General features: G+C 57.7%; 1 protein-coding gene across 3 annotated transcripts in view; it reads left to right on the top strand.

Annotated features, from left to right (window-relative positions):
* mlh3 (mutL homolog 3 (E. coli)) overlaps nucleotides 1–16,694 on the top strand; it is a 95,854-nt gene that overhangs the window by 30,614 nt on the left and 48,546 nt on the right. The gene's annotated exons all lie outside the window — the stretch shown is intronic.

The raw sequence follows: 16,694 nt of genomic DNA, 5'->3' as shown, positions 1-16,694 counted from the left end.
ATGGTGTGTGTTTGGCGTGTGGGGGGGGGATGGTGAGTGTTTGGTGTCGGGGGATGGGATGGTGAGTGTTTGGTGTGGGGGGGGGGATGGTGAGTGTTTGGTGTCGGGGGTTGGATGGTGAGTGTTTGGTATCGGGGTGGGGGGGAAGGTGAGTGTTTGGTGTGGGGGTGGGGGATGGTGAGTGTTTGGTGTGGGGGTGGTGGATGGTGAGTGTTTGGTGTGGGGGAGGGAATGGTGAGTGGTGTCGGGGGAGGGAATGGTGAGTGGTGTCGGGGGAGGGGATGGTGTGTGTTTGATGTCGGGGGAGGGGATGGTGTGTGGTGGGGGGGAATGGTGAGTGTTTGGTGTGTGGGGGGGGGGGATGGTGTGTGTTTGGTGTCGGGGGAGGGGATGGTGAGTGTTTGGTGTCGGGGGAGGGGATGGTGAGTGTTTGGTGTGGGGGTGGGGGATGGTGTGTGTTTGATGTCGGGGGAGGGGATGGTGTGTGGTGGGGGGGAATGGTGAGTGTTTTGTGTGTGGGGAGGATGGTGAGTGTTTGGTGTGTGTGGGGGGGGGGGGATGGTGTGTGTTTGGTGTGGGGGGAGGGGATGGTGAGTGTTTGGTGTCGGGGGAGGGGATGGTGAGTGTTTGGTGTCGGGGGAGGGGATGGTGAGTGTTTGGTGTCGGGGGAGGGGATGGTGAGTGTTTGATGTCGGGGGAGGGGATGGTGAGTGTTTGATGTCGGGGGAGGGGATGGGGTGTGTTTGGTGTCGGGGGATGGGATGGTGAGTGTTTGGTGTCGGGGGATGGGATGGTGAGTTGTGTGTGGGGGAGGGGATGGTGAGTGTTTGGTGTGTGGGGGGGATGGTGAGTGTTTGGTGTGGGGGGGGATGGTGTGTGTTTGGTGTGTGGGGGAGGGGATGGTGAGTGTTTGGTGTGTGGGGGAGGGGATGGTGAGTGTTTGGTGTGTGGGGGAGGGGATGGTGAGTGTTTGGTGTGTGGGGGGGGATGGTGTGTGTTTGGTGTGGGGGGGGGATGGTGAGTGGTGTGTGGGGGAGGGGATGGTGAGTGTTTGGTGTGTGGGGGAGGGGGTGGTGAGTGTTTGGTGTGTGGGGGGGGGGATGGTGAGTGTTTGGTGTCGGGGATGGGATGGTGAGTGTTTGGTGTGTGGGGGAAGGGGATGGTGAATGTTTGGTGTCGGGGGAGGGGATGGTGTGTGTTTGGTGTCGGGGGAGGGGATGGTGAGTGTTTGGTGTCGGGGGAGGGGATGGTGAGTGTTTGGTGTCGGGGGAGGGGATGGTAAGTGGTGTGTGGGGGAAGGGGATGGTGAATGTTTGGTGTCGGGGGAGGGGATGGTGAGTGTTTGGTGTCGGGGGAGGGGATGGTGTGTGTTTGGTGTGTGGGAGGGGATGGTGTGTGTTTGGTGTGGGGGGAGGGGATGGTGAGTGTTTGGTGCGTGGGAGGGGATGGTGTGTGTTTGGTGTGGGGGGAGGGGATGGGATGGTGAGTGTTTGGTGTCGGGGGAGGGGATGGTGAGTGTTTGGTGTCGGGGGAGGGGATGGTGAGTGTTTGGTGTCGGGGAGGGGATGGTGAGTGTTTGGTGTGGTGGGGGGGATGGTGAGTGTTTGGTGTGGGGGGGGATGGTGTGTGTTTGGTGTGTGGGGGAGGGGATGGTGAGTGTTTGGTGTGTGGGGGAGGGGATGGTGAGTGTTTGGTGTCGGGGGAGGGGATGGTGAGTGTTTGGTGTCGAGGGAGGGGATGGTGAGTGTTTGGTGTCGGGGGAGGGGATGGTGAGTGTTTGGTGTGTGGGGAAGGGGATGGTGAGTGTTTGGTGTGTGGGGAAGGGGATGGTGAGTGTTTGGTGTGTGGGGAAGGGGATGGTGAGTGTTTGGTGTCGGGGGAGGGGATGGTGTGTGTTTGGTGTCGGGGGAGGGGATGGTGAGTGTTTGGTGTCGGGGGATGGGATGGTGAGTGGTGTGTGGGGGAGGGGATGGTGAGTGTTTGGTGTGTGGGGGAGGGGGTGGTGAGTGTTTGGTGTGTGGGGGGGGGGATGGTGAGTGTTTGGTGTCGGGGATGGGATGGTGAGTGTTTGGTGTGTGGGGGAAGGGGATGGTGAATGTTTGGTGTCGGGGGAGGGGATGGTGTGTGTTTGGTGTCGGGGGAGGGGATGGTGAGTGTTTGGTGTCGGGGGAGGGGATGGTGAGTGTTTGGTGTCGGGGGAGGGGATGGTAAGTGGTGTGTGGGGGAAGGGGATGGTGAATGTTTGGTGTCGGGGGAGGGGATGGTGAGTGTTTGGTGTCGGGGGAGGGGATGGTGTGTGTTTGGTGTGTGGGAGGGGATGGTGTGTGTTTGGTGTGGGGGGAGGGGATGGTGAGTGTTTGGTGCGTGGGAGGGGATGGTGTGTGTTTGGTGTGGGGGGAGGGGATGGGATGGTGAGTGTTTGGTGTCGGGGGAGGGGATGGTGAGTGTTTGGTGTCGGGGGAGGGGATGGTGAGTGTTTGGTGTCGGGGAGGGGATGGTGAGTGTTTGGTGTCGGGGAGGGGATGGTGAGTGTTTGGTGCGTGGGGAGGGGATGGTGTGTGTTTGGTGTGTGGGAGGGGAAGGTGTGTGTTTGGTGTGGGGGGAGGGGATGGTGAGTGTTTGGTGCGTGGGAGGGGATGGTGTGTGTTTGGTGTGGGGGGAGGGGATGGGATGGTGAGTGTTTGGTGTCGGGGGAGGGGATGGTGAGTGTTTGGTGTCGGGGGAGGGGATGGTGAGTGTTTGGTGTCGGGGGAGGGGATGGTGAGTGTTTGGTGCGTGGGAGGGGATGGTGTGTGTTTGGTGTGGGGGGAGGGGATTGGATGGTGAGTGTTTGGTGTCGGGGGAGGGGATGGTGAGTGTTTGGTGTCGGGGGAGGGGATGGTGAGTGTTTGGTGTCGGGGGAGGGGATGGTGAGTGTTTGGTGTGGGGGGGGGGATGGTGAGTGTTTGGTGTCGGGGGATGGGATGGTGAGTGTTTGGTGTGGGGGGGGGATGGTGAGTGTTTGGTGTCGGGGGTTGGATGGTGAGTGTTTGGTATCGGGGTGGGGGGGAAGGTGAGTGTTTGGTGTGGGGGTGGGGGATGGTGAGTGTTTGGTGTGGGGGTGGGGGATGGTGAGTGTTTGGTGTGGGGGTGGGGGATGGTGAGTGTTTGGTGTGGGGGAGGGAATGGTGAGTGGTGTCGGGGGAGGGAATGGTGAGTGGTGTCGGGGGAGGGGATGGTGTGTGTTTGATGTCGGGGGAGGGGATGGTGTGTGGTGGGGGGGAATGGTGAGTGTTTGGTGTGTGGGGGGGGGGGGATGGTGTGTGTTTGGTGTCGGGGGAGGGGATGGTGAGTGTTTGGTGTCAGGGGAGGGGATGGTGAGTGTTTGGTGTGGGGGTGGGGGATGGTGTGTGTTTGATGTCGGGGGAGGGGATGGTGTGTGGTGGGGGGGAATGGTGAGTGTTTTGTGTGTGGGGGGGGATGGTGAGTGTTTGGTGTGTGTGGGGGGGGGGATGGTGTGTGTTTGGTGTGGGGGGAGGGGATGGTGAGTGTTTGGTGTCGGGGGAGGGGATGGTGAGTGTTTGGTGTCGGGGGAGGGGATGGTGAGTGTTTGGTGTCGGGGGAGGGGATGGTGAGTGTTTGATGTCGGGGGAGGGGATGGTGAGTGTTTGATGTCGGGGGAGGGGATGGGGTGTGTTTGATGTCAGGGGAGGGGATGGGGTGTGTTTGGTGTCGGGGGATGGGATGGTGAGTGTTTGGTGTCGGGGGATGGGATGGTGAGTTGTGTGTGGGGGAGGGGATGGTGAGTGTTTGGTGTGTGGGGGGGATGGTGAGTGTTTGGTGTGGGGGGGGATGGTGTGTGTTTGGTGTGTGGGGGAGGGGATGGTGAGTGTTTGGTGTGTGGGGGAGGGGATGGTGAGTGTTTGGTGTGTGGGGGAGGGGATGGTGAGTGTTTGGTGTCGGGGGAGGGGATGGTGAGTGTTTGGTGTGGGGGGGGATGGTGTGTGTTTGGTGTGGGGGGGGGATGGTGAGTGTTTGGTGTGGGGGGGGGGATGGTGAGTGTCTGGGGTGGGGGGGGGATGGTGAGTGTTTGGTGTGGTGGGGGGGATGGTGAGTGTTTGGTGTGGGGGGGGATGGTGTGTGTTTGGTGTGTGGGGGAGGGGATGGTGAGTGTTTGGTGTGTGGGGGAGGGGATGGTGAGTGTTTGGTGTCGGGGGAGGGGATGGTGAGTGTTTGGTGTCGAGGGAGGGGATGGTGAGTGTTTGGTGTCGGGGGAGGGGATGGTGAGTGTTTGGTGTGTGGGGAAGGGGATGGTGAGTGTTTGGTGTGTGGGGAAGGGGATGGTGAGTGTTTGGTGTCGGGGGAGGGGATGGTGTGTGTTTGGTGTCGGGGGAGGGGATGGTGAGTGTTTGGTGTCGGGGGATGGGATGGTGAGTGTTTGGTGTGGGGGGGGGATGGTGAGTGTTTGGTGTCGGGGGTTGGATGGTGAGTGTTTGGTATCGGGGTGGGGGGGAAGGTGAGTGTTTGGTGTCGGGGGAGGGGATGGTGTGTGTTTGGTGTCGGGGGAGGGGATGGTGAGTGTTTGGTGTCGGGGGATGGGATGGTGAGTGGTGTGTGGGGGAGGGGATGGTGAGTGTTTGGTGTGTGGGGGAGGGGGTGGTGAGTGTTTGGTGTGTGGGGGGGGGGGATGGTGAGTGTTTGGTGTCGGGGATGGGATGGTGAGTGTTTGGTGTGTGGGGGAAGGGGATGGTGAATGTTTGGTGTCGGGGGAGGGGATGGTGTGTGTTTGGTGTCGGGGGAGGGGATGGTGAGTGTTTGGTGTCGGGGGAGGGGATGGTGAGTGTTTGGTGTCGGGGGAGGGGATGGTAAGTGGTGTGTGGGGGAAGGGGATGGTGAATGTTTGGTGTCGGGGGAGGGGATGGTGAGTGTTTGGTGTCGGGGGAGGGGATGGTGAGTGTTTGGTGTCGGGGGAGGGGATGGTGAGTGTTTGGTGTCGGGGGATGGGATGGTGAGTGTTTGGTGTCGGGGAGGGGATGGGATGGTGAGTGTTTGGTGTGTGGGGGGGGGGTGGGATGGTGAGTGTTTGGTGTCGGGGAGGGGATGGGATGGTGAGTGTTTGGTGTGGGGGGAGGGGATGGTGAGTGTTTGGTGTGGGCGGGGGATGGTGAGTGTTTGGTGTGGGGGGGGTGGGATGGTGAGTGTTTGGTGTGTGTGGGGGGATGGTGTGTGTTTGGTGTGGGGGGAGGGGATGGTGAGTGTTTGGTGTGGGCGGGGGATGGTGAGTGTTTGGTGTGGGGGGGGATGGTGTGGGGGGAGGGGATGGTGTGTGTTTGGTGTGTGGGGGAGGGGATGGTGTGTGTTTGGTGTGTGGGGGAGGGGATGGTGTGTGTTTGGTGTGTGGGGGAGGGGATGGTGTGTGTTTGGTGTGTGGGGGAGGGGATGGTGTGTGTTTGGTGTGTGGGGGAGGGGATGGTGTGTGTTTGGTGTGTGGGGGAGGGGATGGTGTGTGTTTGGTGTGTGGGGGAGGGGATGGTGTGTGTTTGGTGTCGGGAGAGGGGATGGTGTGTGTTTGGTGTGTGGGGGAGGGGATGGTGTGTGTTTGGTGTCGGGGGAGGGGATGGTGAGTGTTTGGTGTGTGGGGAGGGGATGGTGAGTGTTTGGTGTCGGGGGAGGGGATGGTGAGTGTTTGGTGTGGGGGAGGTAATGGTGAGTGGTGTCGGGGGAGGGAATGGTGAGTGGTGTCGGGGGAGGGGATGGTGTGTGTTTGATGTCGGGGGAGGGGATGGTGTGTGTTTGATGTCGGGGGAGGGGATGGTGAGTGGTGTCGGGGGAGGGGATGGTGTGTGTTTGATGTCGGGGGAGGGGATGGTGTGTGGTGGGGGGAATGGTGAGTGTTTGGTGTGTGGGGGGGGGGATGGTGAGTGTTTGGTGTGTGTGGGGGGGGATGGTGAGTGTTTGGTGTGTGTGGGGGGGGGATGGTGTGTGTTTGGTGGGGGGGGGATGGTGTGTGTTTGGTGTGGGGGGAGGGGATGGGATGGTGAGTGTTTGGTGTGGGGGGAGGGGATGGTGAGTGTTTGGTGTCGGGGGAGGGGATGGTGAGTGTTTGATGTCGGGGGAGGGGATGGTGTGTGTTTGATGTCAGGGGAGGGGATGTTGAGTGTTTGATGTCGGGGGAGGGGATGGTGTGTGTTTGATGTCGTGGGAGGGGATGGTGTGTGGTGGGGGGGAATGGTGAGTGTTTGGTGTGTGGGGGGGGGATGGTGAGTGTTTGGTGTGTGTGGGGAGGGGATGGTGTGTGTTTGATGTCGGGGGAGGGGATGGTGAGTGTTTGGTGCGTGGGAGTGTTTGGTGTGTGGTGGGGGGAATGGTGAGTGTTTGGTGTGTGTGGGGGGGGATGGTGAGTGTTTGGTGTCGGGGGGGGGGATGGTGAGTGTTTGGTGTCGGGGAAGGGGATGGTGTGTGATTGGTGTCGGGGGAGGGGATGGTGAGTGCTTGGTGTTGGGGGAGGGGATGGTGAGTGTTTGGTGTCGGGGGAGGGGATGGTGAGTGTTTGGTGTCGGGGGAGGGGATGGTGAGTGTTTGGTGTGTGGGGATGGGATGGTGAGTGTTTGGTGTGTGTGGGGGAGGATGGTGAGTGTTTGGTGTGTGGGGGGGGATAGTGAGTGTTTGGTGTGTGGGGGGGGATGGTGAGTGTTTGGTGTGGGGGGGGGGGTGGTGTGTGTTTGGTGTGGGGGGAGGGGATGGAGTGTTTGGTGTGTGGGGGAGGGGATGGTGAGTGTTTGGTGTGTGGGGGAGGGGATGGTGAGTGTTTGGTGTCGGGGGAGGGGATGGTGAGTGTTTGGTGTCGGGGGATTGGATGGTGAGTGGTGTGTGGGGGAGGGGATGGTGAGTGTTTGGTGTGTGGGGGGGAGGATGGTGAGTGTTTGGTGTGGGGGGGGATAGTGAGTGTTTGGTGTGTGGGGGGGGGGGATGGTGAGTGTTTGGTGTGGGGGGGGGATGGTGTGTGTTTGGTGTGGGGGGAGGGGATGGAGTGTTTGGTGTGTGGGGGAGGGGATGGTGAGTGTTTGGTGTGTGGGGGAGGGGATGGTGAGTGTTTGGTGTCGGGGGAGGGGATGGTGAGTGTTTGGTGTCGAGGAAGGGGATGGTGAATGTTTGGTGTCGGGGGAGGGGATGGTGTGTGTTTGGTGTCGGGGGAGGGGATGGTGTGTGTTTGGTGTCGGGGGAGGGGATGGTGAGTGTTTGGTGTGGGGGAGGGGATGGTGAGTGTTTGGTGTGTGGGGGAGGGGATGGTGAGTGTTTGGTGTGTGGGGGGGGGATGGTGAGTGTTTGGTGTCGGGGGATGGGATGGTGAGTGTTTGGTGTGTGGGGGAAGGGGATGGTGAATGTTTGGTGTCGGGGGAGGGGATGGTGTGTGTTTGGTGTCGGGGGAGGGGATGGTGAGTGTTTGGTGTCGGGGGAGGGGATGGTGAGTGTTTGGTGTCGGGGGAGGGAATGGTGAGTGTTTGGTGTCGGGGGAGGGGATGGTGAGTGTTTGGTGTTTGGGGGAAGGGGATGGTGAGTGTTTGGTGTCGGGGGAGGGGATGGTGAGTGTTTGGTGTCGGGGGAGGGGATGATGAGTGTTTGGTGTCGGGGGAGGGGATGGTGAGTGTTTGGTGTCGGGGGAGGGGATGGTGAGTGTTTGGTGTCGGGGGAGGGGATGGTGTGTGTTTGGTGTGTGGGGGGGGGATGGTGAGTGTTTGGTGTGTGGGGGGATGGGATGGTGAGTGTTTGGTGTGTGGGGGAGGGGATGGTGAGTGTTTGGTGTCGGGGAGGGGATGGGATGGTGAGTGTTTGGAGTGTGGGGGGGAGGATGGTGAGTGTTTGGTGTGTGGGGGGGGGATGGTGAGTGTTTGGTGTGTGTGGGGGGATGGTGTGTGTTTGGTGTGGGGGGAGGGGATGGTGAGCGTTTGGTGTGGGCGGGGGAGGGGATGGTGAGTGTTTGGTGTGTGGGGGAGGGGATGGTGTGTGTTTGGTGTCGGGGGAGGGGATGGTGTGGGGGGAGGGGATGGTGTGTGTTTGGTGTGTGGGGGAGGGGATGGTGTGTGTTTGGTGTCGGGGGAGGGGATGGTGTGTGTTTGGTGTCGGGGGAGGGGATGGTGAGTGTTTGGTGTGTGGGGGGGGGATGGTGAGTGTTTGGTGTCGGGGGAGGGGATGGTGAGTGTTTGGTGTGTGGGGGGCGGATGGTGAGTGTTTGGTGTGTGGGGGGGGGTGGATGGTGAGTGTTTGGTGTGTGGGGGGGGATGGTGAGTATTTGGTGTCGGGGGAGGGGATGGTGTGTGTTTGGCGTGTGGGGGGGGGTGGGGGATGGTGAGTGTTTGGTGTCGGGGGAGGGGATGGTGAGTGTTTGGTGTCGGGGGTGGGGATGGTGAGTGTTTGGTGTCGGGGGAGGGGATGGTGTGTGTTTGGCGTGTTGGGGGCGATGGTGAGTGTTTGGTGTCGGGGGATGGGATGGTGAGTGTTTGGTGTGGGGGGGGGATGGTGAGTGTTTGGTGTCGGGGTGGGGCAGGTGAGTGTTTGGTGTGGTGGAGGGGATGGTGAGTGTTTGGTATCGGGGTGGGGCAGGTGAGTGTTTGGTGTGGGGGTGGGGGATGGTGAGTGTTTGGTGTGGGGAAGGGGATGGTGAGTGTTTGGTGCGTGGGAGGGGATGGTGAGTGTTTGGTGCGTGGGAGGGGATGGTGTGTGGTGGGGGGGAATGGTGAGTGTTTGGTGTGGGGGGGGGATGGTGAGTGTTTGGTGTGTGTGTGGGGGGATGGTGTGTGTTTGGTGGGGGGGGGATGGTGTGTGTTTGGTGTGGGGGGAGGGGAGGGGATGGTGAGTGTTCGGTGTCGGGGGAGGGGATGGTGAGTGTTTGGTGTCGGGGGAGGGGATGGTGAGTGTTTGGTGTCGGGGGAGGGGATGGTGTGTGTTTGGCGTGTGGGGGGGGGATGGTGAGTGTTTGGTGTCGGGGGATGGGATGGTGAGTGTTTGGTGTCGGGGGATGGGATGGTGAGTGTTTGGTGTCGGGGGAGGGGATGGTGAGTGCTTGGTGTCGGGGGAGGGGATGGTGAGTGCTTGGTGTCGGGGGAGGGGATGGTGAGTGCTTGGTGTCGGAGGAGGGGATGGTGAGTGTTTGGTGTCGGGGGATGGGATGGTGAGTGTTTGGTGTCGGGGGATGGTGAGTGGTGTGTGGGGGAGGGGATGGTGAGTGTTTGGTGTGTGGGGGGGAGGATGGTGAGTGTTTGGTGTGGGGGGGGGATGGTGAGTGTTTGGTGTGTGGGGGGGGATGGTGAGTGTTTGGTGTGTGTGGGGGGGATGGTGTGTGTTTGGTGTGGGGGGAGGGGATGGTGAGTGTTCGGTGTGTGGGGGAGGGGATGGTGAGTGTTTGGTGTGTGGGGGAGGGGATGGTGAGTGTTTGGTGTCGGGGGAGGGGATGGTGTGTTTGGTGTCGGGGGAGGGGATGGTGAGTGTTTGGTGTGTGGGGAAGGGGATGGTGAATGTTTGGTGTCGGGGGAGGGGATGGTGTGTGTTTGGTGTCTGGGGAGGGGATGGTGAGTGTTTGGTGTCGGGGGATGGGATGGTGAGTGTTTGGTGTGTGGGGGAGGGGATGGTGAGTGTTTGGTGTGTGGGGGGGTGATGGTGAGTGTTTGGTGTCGGGGGATGGGATGGTGAGTGTTTGGTGTGTGGGGGAAGGGGATGGTGAATGTTTGGTGTCGGGGAAGGGGATGGTGAATGTTTGGTGTCGGGGGAGGGGATGGTGTGTGTTTGGTGTCGGGGGAGGGGATGGTGAGTGTTTGGTGTCGGGGGAGGGGATGGTGAGTGTTTGGTGTGTGGGGGAAGGGGATGGTGTGTGTTTGGTGTCGGGGGAGGGGATGGTGTGTGTTTGGTGTCGGGGGAGGGGATGGTGTGTGTTTGGTGTCGGGGGAGGGGATGGTGAGTGTTTGGTGTCGGGGGAGGGGATGGTGAGTGTTTGGTGTGTGGGGGGGATGGTGAGTGTTTGGTGTCGGGGGATGGGATGGTGTGTGTTTGGTGTGTGGGGGAGGGGATGGTGTGTGTTTGGTGTCGGGGGAGGGGATGGTGTGTGTTTGGTGTCGGGGGAGGGGATGGTGTGTGTTTGGTGTCGGGGGAGGGGTTGGTGAGTGTTTGGTGTCGGGGGAGGGGATGGTGAGTGTTTGGTGTCGGGGGAGGGGATGGTGAGTGTTTGGCGTGTGGGGATGTGATGGTGAGTGTTTGGTGTCGGGGGAGGGGATGGTGAGTGTTTGGTGTGTGGGGAGGGGTTGGTGAGTGTTTGGTGTCGGGGGAGGGGATGGTGTGTGTTTGGTGTGTGGGGAGGGGATGGTGAGTGTTTGGTGTCGGGGGAGGGGATGGTGAGTGTTTGGTGTCGGGGAGGGGATGGTGAGTGTTTGGTGTCGGGGGAGGGGATGGTAAGTGTTTGGTGTGTGGGAGGGGATGGTGAGTGTTTGGTGTGTGGGGAGGGGATGGTGAGTGTTTGGTGTGTGGGGGGAGGGGATTGTGAGTGTTTGGTGTGTGGGGGAGGGGATGGTGAGTGTTTGGTGTGTGGGGGAGGGGATGGTGAGTGTTTGGTGTGTGGGGGAGGGGATGGTGAGTGTTTGGTGTCGGGGGGATGGTGAGTGTTTGGGGTGGGGGGATGGTGAGTGTTTGGTGTCAGGGGAGGGGATGGTGAGTGTTTGGTGTGTGTGGGGGGATGGTGAGTGTTTGGTGTGTGGGGGGGGGATGGTGAGTGTTTGTTTGGTGTGTAGGGGGGGGGGTGAGTGTTTGGTGTGTGGGGGGAGGGGATGGTGAGTGTTTGGTGTGTGGGGGAGGGGATGGTGAGAGTTTGGTGTGTGGGGGAGGGGATGGTGAGAGTTTGGTGTGTGGGGGAGGGGATGGTGAGTGTTTGGTGTGTGGGGGGGGAATGGTGAGTGTTTGGTGTGTGGGGGGGAATGGTGAGTGTTTGGTGTGTGGGGGGGGGATGGTGAGTGTTTGGTGTGTGGGGGGGGATGGTGAGTGTTTGTGTGGGGGGCGGATGGTGAGTGTTTGGTGTGTGGGGGGGGAATGGTGAGTGTTTGGTGTGTGGGGGGGAATGGTGAGTGTTTGGTGTGTGGGGGGGGGATGGTGAGTGTTTGGTGTGTGGGGGGGGATGGTGAGTGTTTGTGTGGGGGGCGGATGGTGAGTGTTTGGTGTGTGGGGGGGGGGTGGATGGTGAGTGTTTGGTGTGTGGGGGGGGGGATGGTGAGTATTTGGTGTCGGGGGAGGGGATGGTGTGTGTTTGGTGTCGGGGGAGGGGATGGTGAGTGTTTGGTGTCGGGGGAGGGGATGGTGAGTGTTTGGTGTCGGGGGATGGGATGGTGAGTGGTGTGTGGGGGAGGGGATGGTGAGTGTTTGGTGTCGGGGGGGAGGATGGTGAGTGTTTGGTGTGGGGGGAGGGGATGGTGAGTGTTTGGTGTGTGGGGGAGGGGATGGTGAGTGTTTGGTGTGTGGGGGAGGGGATGGTGAGTGTTTGGTGTCGGGGGAGGGGATGGTGAGTGTTTGGTGTGTGGGGGAGGGGATGGTGAGTGTTTGGTGTCGGGGGAGGGGATGGTGAGTGTTTGGTGTCGGGGGAGGGGATGGTGAGTGTTTGGTGTGTGGGGGGGGGATGGTGAGTGTTTGGTGTCGGGGGATGGGATGGTGAGTGGTGTGTGGGGGAGGGGATGGTGAGTGTTTGGTGTCGGGGAGGGGATGGGATGGTGAGTGTTTGGAGTGTGGGGGGGAGGATGGTGAGTGTTTGGTGTGTGGGGGTGGGGGATGGTGAGTGTTTGGTGTGTGTGGGGGGATGGTGTGTGTTTGGTGTGGGGGGAGGGGATGGTGAGTGTTTGGTGTGGGCGGGGGATGGTGTGTGTTTGGTGTGGGCGGGGGATGGTGTGTGTTTGGTGTGGGGGGGTGATGGTGTGTGTTTGGTGTGTGGGGGAGGGGGTGGTGTGTGTTTGGTGTCGGGGGAGGGGATGGTGTGTTTGGTGTCGGGGGAGGGGATGGTGAGTGTTTGGTGTGTGGGGAGGGGTTGGTGTCGGGGGAGGGGATGGTGAGTGTTTGGTGTGTGGGGAGGGGATGGTGAGTGTTTGGTGTCGGGGGAGGGGATGGTGAGTGTTTGGTGTGTGGGGAGGGGATGGTGAGTGTTTGGTGTTGGGGGAGGGGTTGGTGAGTGTTTGGTGTCGGGGGAGGGGATGGTGTGTGTTTGGTGTCGGGGGAGGGGATGGTGAGTGTTTGGTGTCGGGGGAGGGGTTGGTGAGTGTTTGGTGTCGGGGGAGGGGATGGTGTGTGTTTGGTGTGTGGGGAGGGGATGGTGCGTGTTTGGTGTGTGGGGGGGGGGGTGGTGAGTGTTTGGTGTGTGGGGGAGGGGATGGTGAGTGTTTGGTGTGGGGGGGGGATGGTGAGTGTTTGGTGTGTGGGGGGGGATGGTGAGTGTTTGGTGTGTGGGGGGGGATGGTGAGTATTTGGTGTGTGGGGGGGGGATGGTGAGTATTTGGTGTGTGGGGGGGGATGGTGAGTGTTTCGTATGTGGGGGGGGATGGTGAGTGTTTGGTGTGTGGGGGGGGGGGATGGAGAGTGTTTGGTGTGTGGGGGGGCGGATGGAGAGTGTTTGGTGTGGGGGGGGGGATGGTGAGTGTTTGGTGTGGGGGAGGGGATGGTGAGTGTTTGGTGTGGTGGGGGGATGGTGAGTGTTTGGTGTGGGGGGAGGGGATGGTGAGTGTTTGGTGTGTGGGGGAGGGGATGGTGAGTGGATGGTGTGTGTTTGGTGTGGGGGGGAGGGGATGGTGAGTGTTTGGTGTGTGGGGGTGGGAATGGTGAGTGTTTGGTGTGTGGGGGGGGGAATGGTGAGTGTTTGGAGTGGGGGAGGGGATGGTGAGTGTTTGGAGTGGGGGAGGGGATGGTGAGTGTTTGGAGTGGGGGAGGGGATGGTGAGTGTTTGGAGTGGGGGAGGGGATGGTGAGTGTTTGGAGTGGGGGAGGGGATGGTGAGTGTTTGGAGTGGGGGAGGGGATGGTGAGTGTTTGGAGTGGGGGAGGGGAGGGTGAGTGTTTGGAGTGGGGGAGGGGAGGGTGAGTGTTTGGAGTGGGGGAGGGGAGGGTGAGTGTTTGGAGTGGGGGAGGGGAGGGTGAGTGTTTGGAGTGGGGGAGGGGAGGGTGAGTGTTTAGTGTGGGGGAGGGGATGGTGAGTGTTTGGAGTGGGGGTGGGGATGGTGAGTGTTTGGTGTCGGGGAGGTTTAGAAACATAGAAAATAGGATGAGGAGTAGGCCATTCGGTCCTGCTCCACCATTCATTATGATCATGGCTGATCATCCAACTCAGTAACCTGTTCCTGCTTTCTCCCCCATATCCTTTGTTCCCCTTCACCCCAAGAGCTATATCTAACTCCTTTTTGAAAACATACAATGTTTTGGCCTCAACTGATTTCTGTCGTGGTGAATTCCACAGGCTCACCACTCTCTGGGTGAAGAGATTTCACCTCATCTCAGTCCTGAAAGGTTTACCCTGTATCCTTAGACTACAACCCCTGGTTCTGGACTCCCCCACCATCGGGAACATCCTTCCTGCATCTACCCTGTCAAATCCTGTTAGAATTTTATAGGTTTCTATGAGATCCCCCCTCACTCTTCTGAACTCCAGTGAATATAATCCTAACCGACTCAATCTCTCCTCATATTTCAGTCCCACCATCCCAGGAATCAGTCTGGTAAACCTTTGCTGCACTCCTTCTATAGCAAGAACATCCTTCCTCAGATAAGGAGACCAGAACTGCACAAAATATTCCACGTGTGGCCTCACCAAGGCCCTGTATAATTGCAGTAAGACATCCCTGCTTCTGTATTCGAATCCTCTCGCTATGAAGGCCAACATACCATTTGCCTTTTTTACCGCCTGTTGCACCTGCATGCTTACCTTCAGCGACTGGTGTACGAGAACACCCAGGTCTCTCTGCATATTCCCCTCTCTCAGTTTATAGCCATTCAGATAATCTGCCTTCCAGTTTTTGCTACCAAAGTGGATAACCTCACATTTATCCACATTATACTGCATCTGCCATGCATTAGCCCACTCACTCAACTTGTCCAAATCACCCTGAAGCCTCCCTGCATCCTCCTCACAACTCGCCCTCCCACCCAGTTTTGTGTCATCTGAAAATTTGTAGATATTACATTTAGTTCCCTCATCTAAATCTTTACTATATATTGTGAATAGCTGGGGTCCTTGCACCGATCCTGCGGTACCCCACTAGTCACTGCCTGCCATTTGGAAAAAGACCCATTTATTCTTTGTTTCCTGTCAGCCAACCAATTTTCTATCCATCGCAATACACTACCCCCAATCCCATGCGCTTTAATTTTACACGCTAATCTCTTATGTGGGACTTTGTCGAAATCCTTCTGAAAGTTCAAATAAACCACATCCACTGGCTCCCCCTTATTAACTCCACTAGTTACATCCTTGAAGAATTCCAGTAGATTTGTCAAGCATGATTTCCCTTTTGTAAACTGACGTCAGGCTGACTGGTCTATAATTCCCTGCTTTCTCTTTACCTCCCTTTTTAAATAGTGGGGTTACATTAGCTACCCTCCAATCTGTAGGAACTATTCCAAAGTCTATAGAATCTTGGAAGATGACCACCAATGCATCCACTATTTCTAGGGCCACTTCCTTAAGTACTCTGGGATGCATACCATCAGTCCCTGGGGATTTATCAGCCTTCAATCCCATCAATTTCCCCAACACCATTTCTCTACTAATACTGATTTCTTTCAGTTCCTCTCTCTCACTAAACCCTGTGTTCCCCAACATTTCTAGTATGATATTTGTGTCCTCCTTTGTGAAGACAGAACCAAGGTATGCATTTCGTTGGTCAGCCATTTCTTTATTCCCCATAATAAATTCCCCTGTTTCTGACTGTAAGGGACCTACATTTGTCTTCACCAATCTTTTTCTCTTCACGTACCTATAGAAACTTTTACAGTCAGTTTTTATGTTCCCCGCAAGCTTGCTCTCGTACTCTATTTTCCCTTTCTTCATCAATCTCTTGGTCCGCCTTTGCTGAATTCTAAACTGCTCCCAATCCTCAGGTCTGTTGTTTTTTGTGGCAAATTTATATGCCTCTTCCTTGGATCTAATGCTATCTCTAATTTCCCTTGTAAGCCATGGTTTGACTGCCTTTCCCATTTTATTTTTGCACCAGACAGGGATAAACAATTGTTGCAGTTCATCCACGCGCTCTTTAAATGTTTGCCATTGCCTATCCACCGTCATCCCTTTAAGTAACGTTTCCCAATCCATCATAGTCAACTGTGCCTCATACCTTTGTAGTTTCCTTTATTAAGATTCAGGACCCTAGTCTCAGAATCAACTATGTCACTCCATCTTGATGAAGAATTCTATCATATTATGGTCGCTCTTCCCCAAGGGGTCTTGCACAACTAGATTGTCAATTACTCCTCTCTCATTACACAATACCCTGTCTAGGATGGCGTGTTCTCCAGTTGCTCCTCAATGTATTGGTCCAGAAAACCATCCCGTATACATTCCAAGAATTCCTCCTCTATGGTATTGTGACTAATTTGATTTGCCCAATCTATATGCAGATTAAATTCACCCATAATTACAGATGTTCCTTTATCGCATGCATCTCTTCTTCTTCGTTGGCCTCCTTATCTCGAGAGACAATAGGTAAGCGCCTGGAGGTGGTCAGTGGATTGTGGAGCAGCGCCTGGAGTGGCTACAAAGGCCAATTCTAGAGTGGCAGACTTCCACAGGTGCTGCAGAAAAATTTGTTTGTCGGGGCTGTTACACAGTTGGCTCTCCCCTTGTGCTTCTGTCTTTTTTCCTGCCGACTGCTAAGTCTCTTCAACTCGTCACACTTTAGCCCCACCTTTATGGCTGCCCGCCAGTTCTGGCGATTGCTGGCAACTGACTCCCACGACTTGTGATCAATGTCTCAGGATTTCATGTCGCGTTTGCAGACGTCTTTAAAGCGGAGACATGGACGGCCGGTGGGTCTGATAACAGTGGCGAGCTCGCTGTACAATGTGTCTTTGGGGAACCTGCCATCTTCCATGCGGCTCACATGACCAAGCCATCTCAAGCGCCGCTGACTCAGTAGTGTGTACCAGCTGGGGATGTTGGCTGCCTCGAGGACTTCTGTGTTGGAGATACGGTCCTGCCACCTGATGCCAAGGATTCTCCGGAGGCAGCGAAGATGGAATGAATTGAGACGTCGCTCTTGGCTGACATACGTTGTCCAGGCCTCGCTGCCATAGAGCAAGGTACTGAGGACACAGGCTTGATACACTCGGACTTTTGTGTTCCGTGTCAGTGCGCCATTTTCCCACACTCTCTTGGCCAGTCTGGACATAGCAGTGGAAGCCTTTCCCATGCGCTTGTTGATTTCTGCATCTAGAGACAGGTTACTGGTGATAGTTGAGCCTAGGTAGGTGAACTCTTGAACCACTTCCAGAGTGTGGTCGTCGATATTGATGGATGGAGCATTTCTGACGTCCTGCTCCATGATGTTCGTTTTCTTGAGGCTGATGGTTAGGCCAAATTCATAGCAGGCAGCCGCAAACCTGTCAAGACTCTGCAGGCACTCTTCAGTGTGAGTTGCAATTCCCAACATCACCACTACAGTTTGGAGGTCTATATACCAACCCCACTCATGTTTTTTGCCCCTTAGTGTTT

Source organism: Heterodontus francisci, chromosome 9 (genome assembly GCF_036365525.1).
Source record: "Heterodontus francisci isolate sHetFra1 chromosome 9, sHetFra1.hap1, whole genome shotgun sequence".
Lineage (NCBI taxonomy): Eukaryota > Metazoa > Chordata > Chondrichthyes > Heterodontiformes > Heterodontidae > Heterodontus > Heterodontus francisci.
Note: the sequence above shows the minus strand (reverse complement) of the source record. Positions and strands in the feature narration are given on the sequence as shown.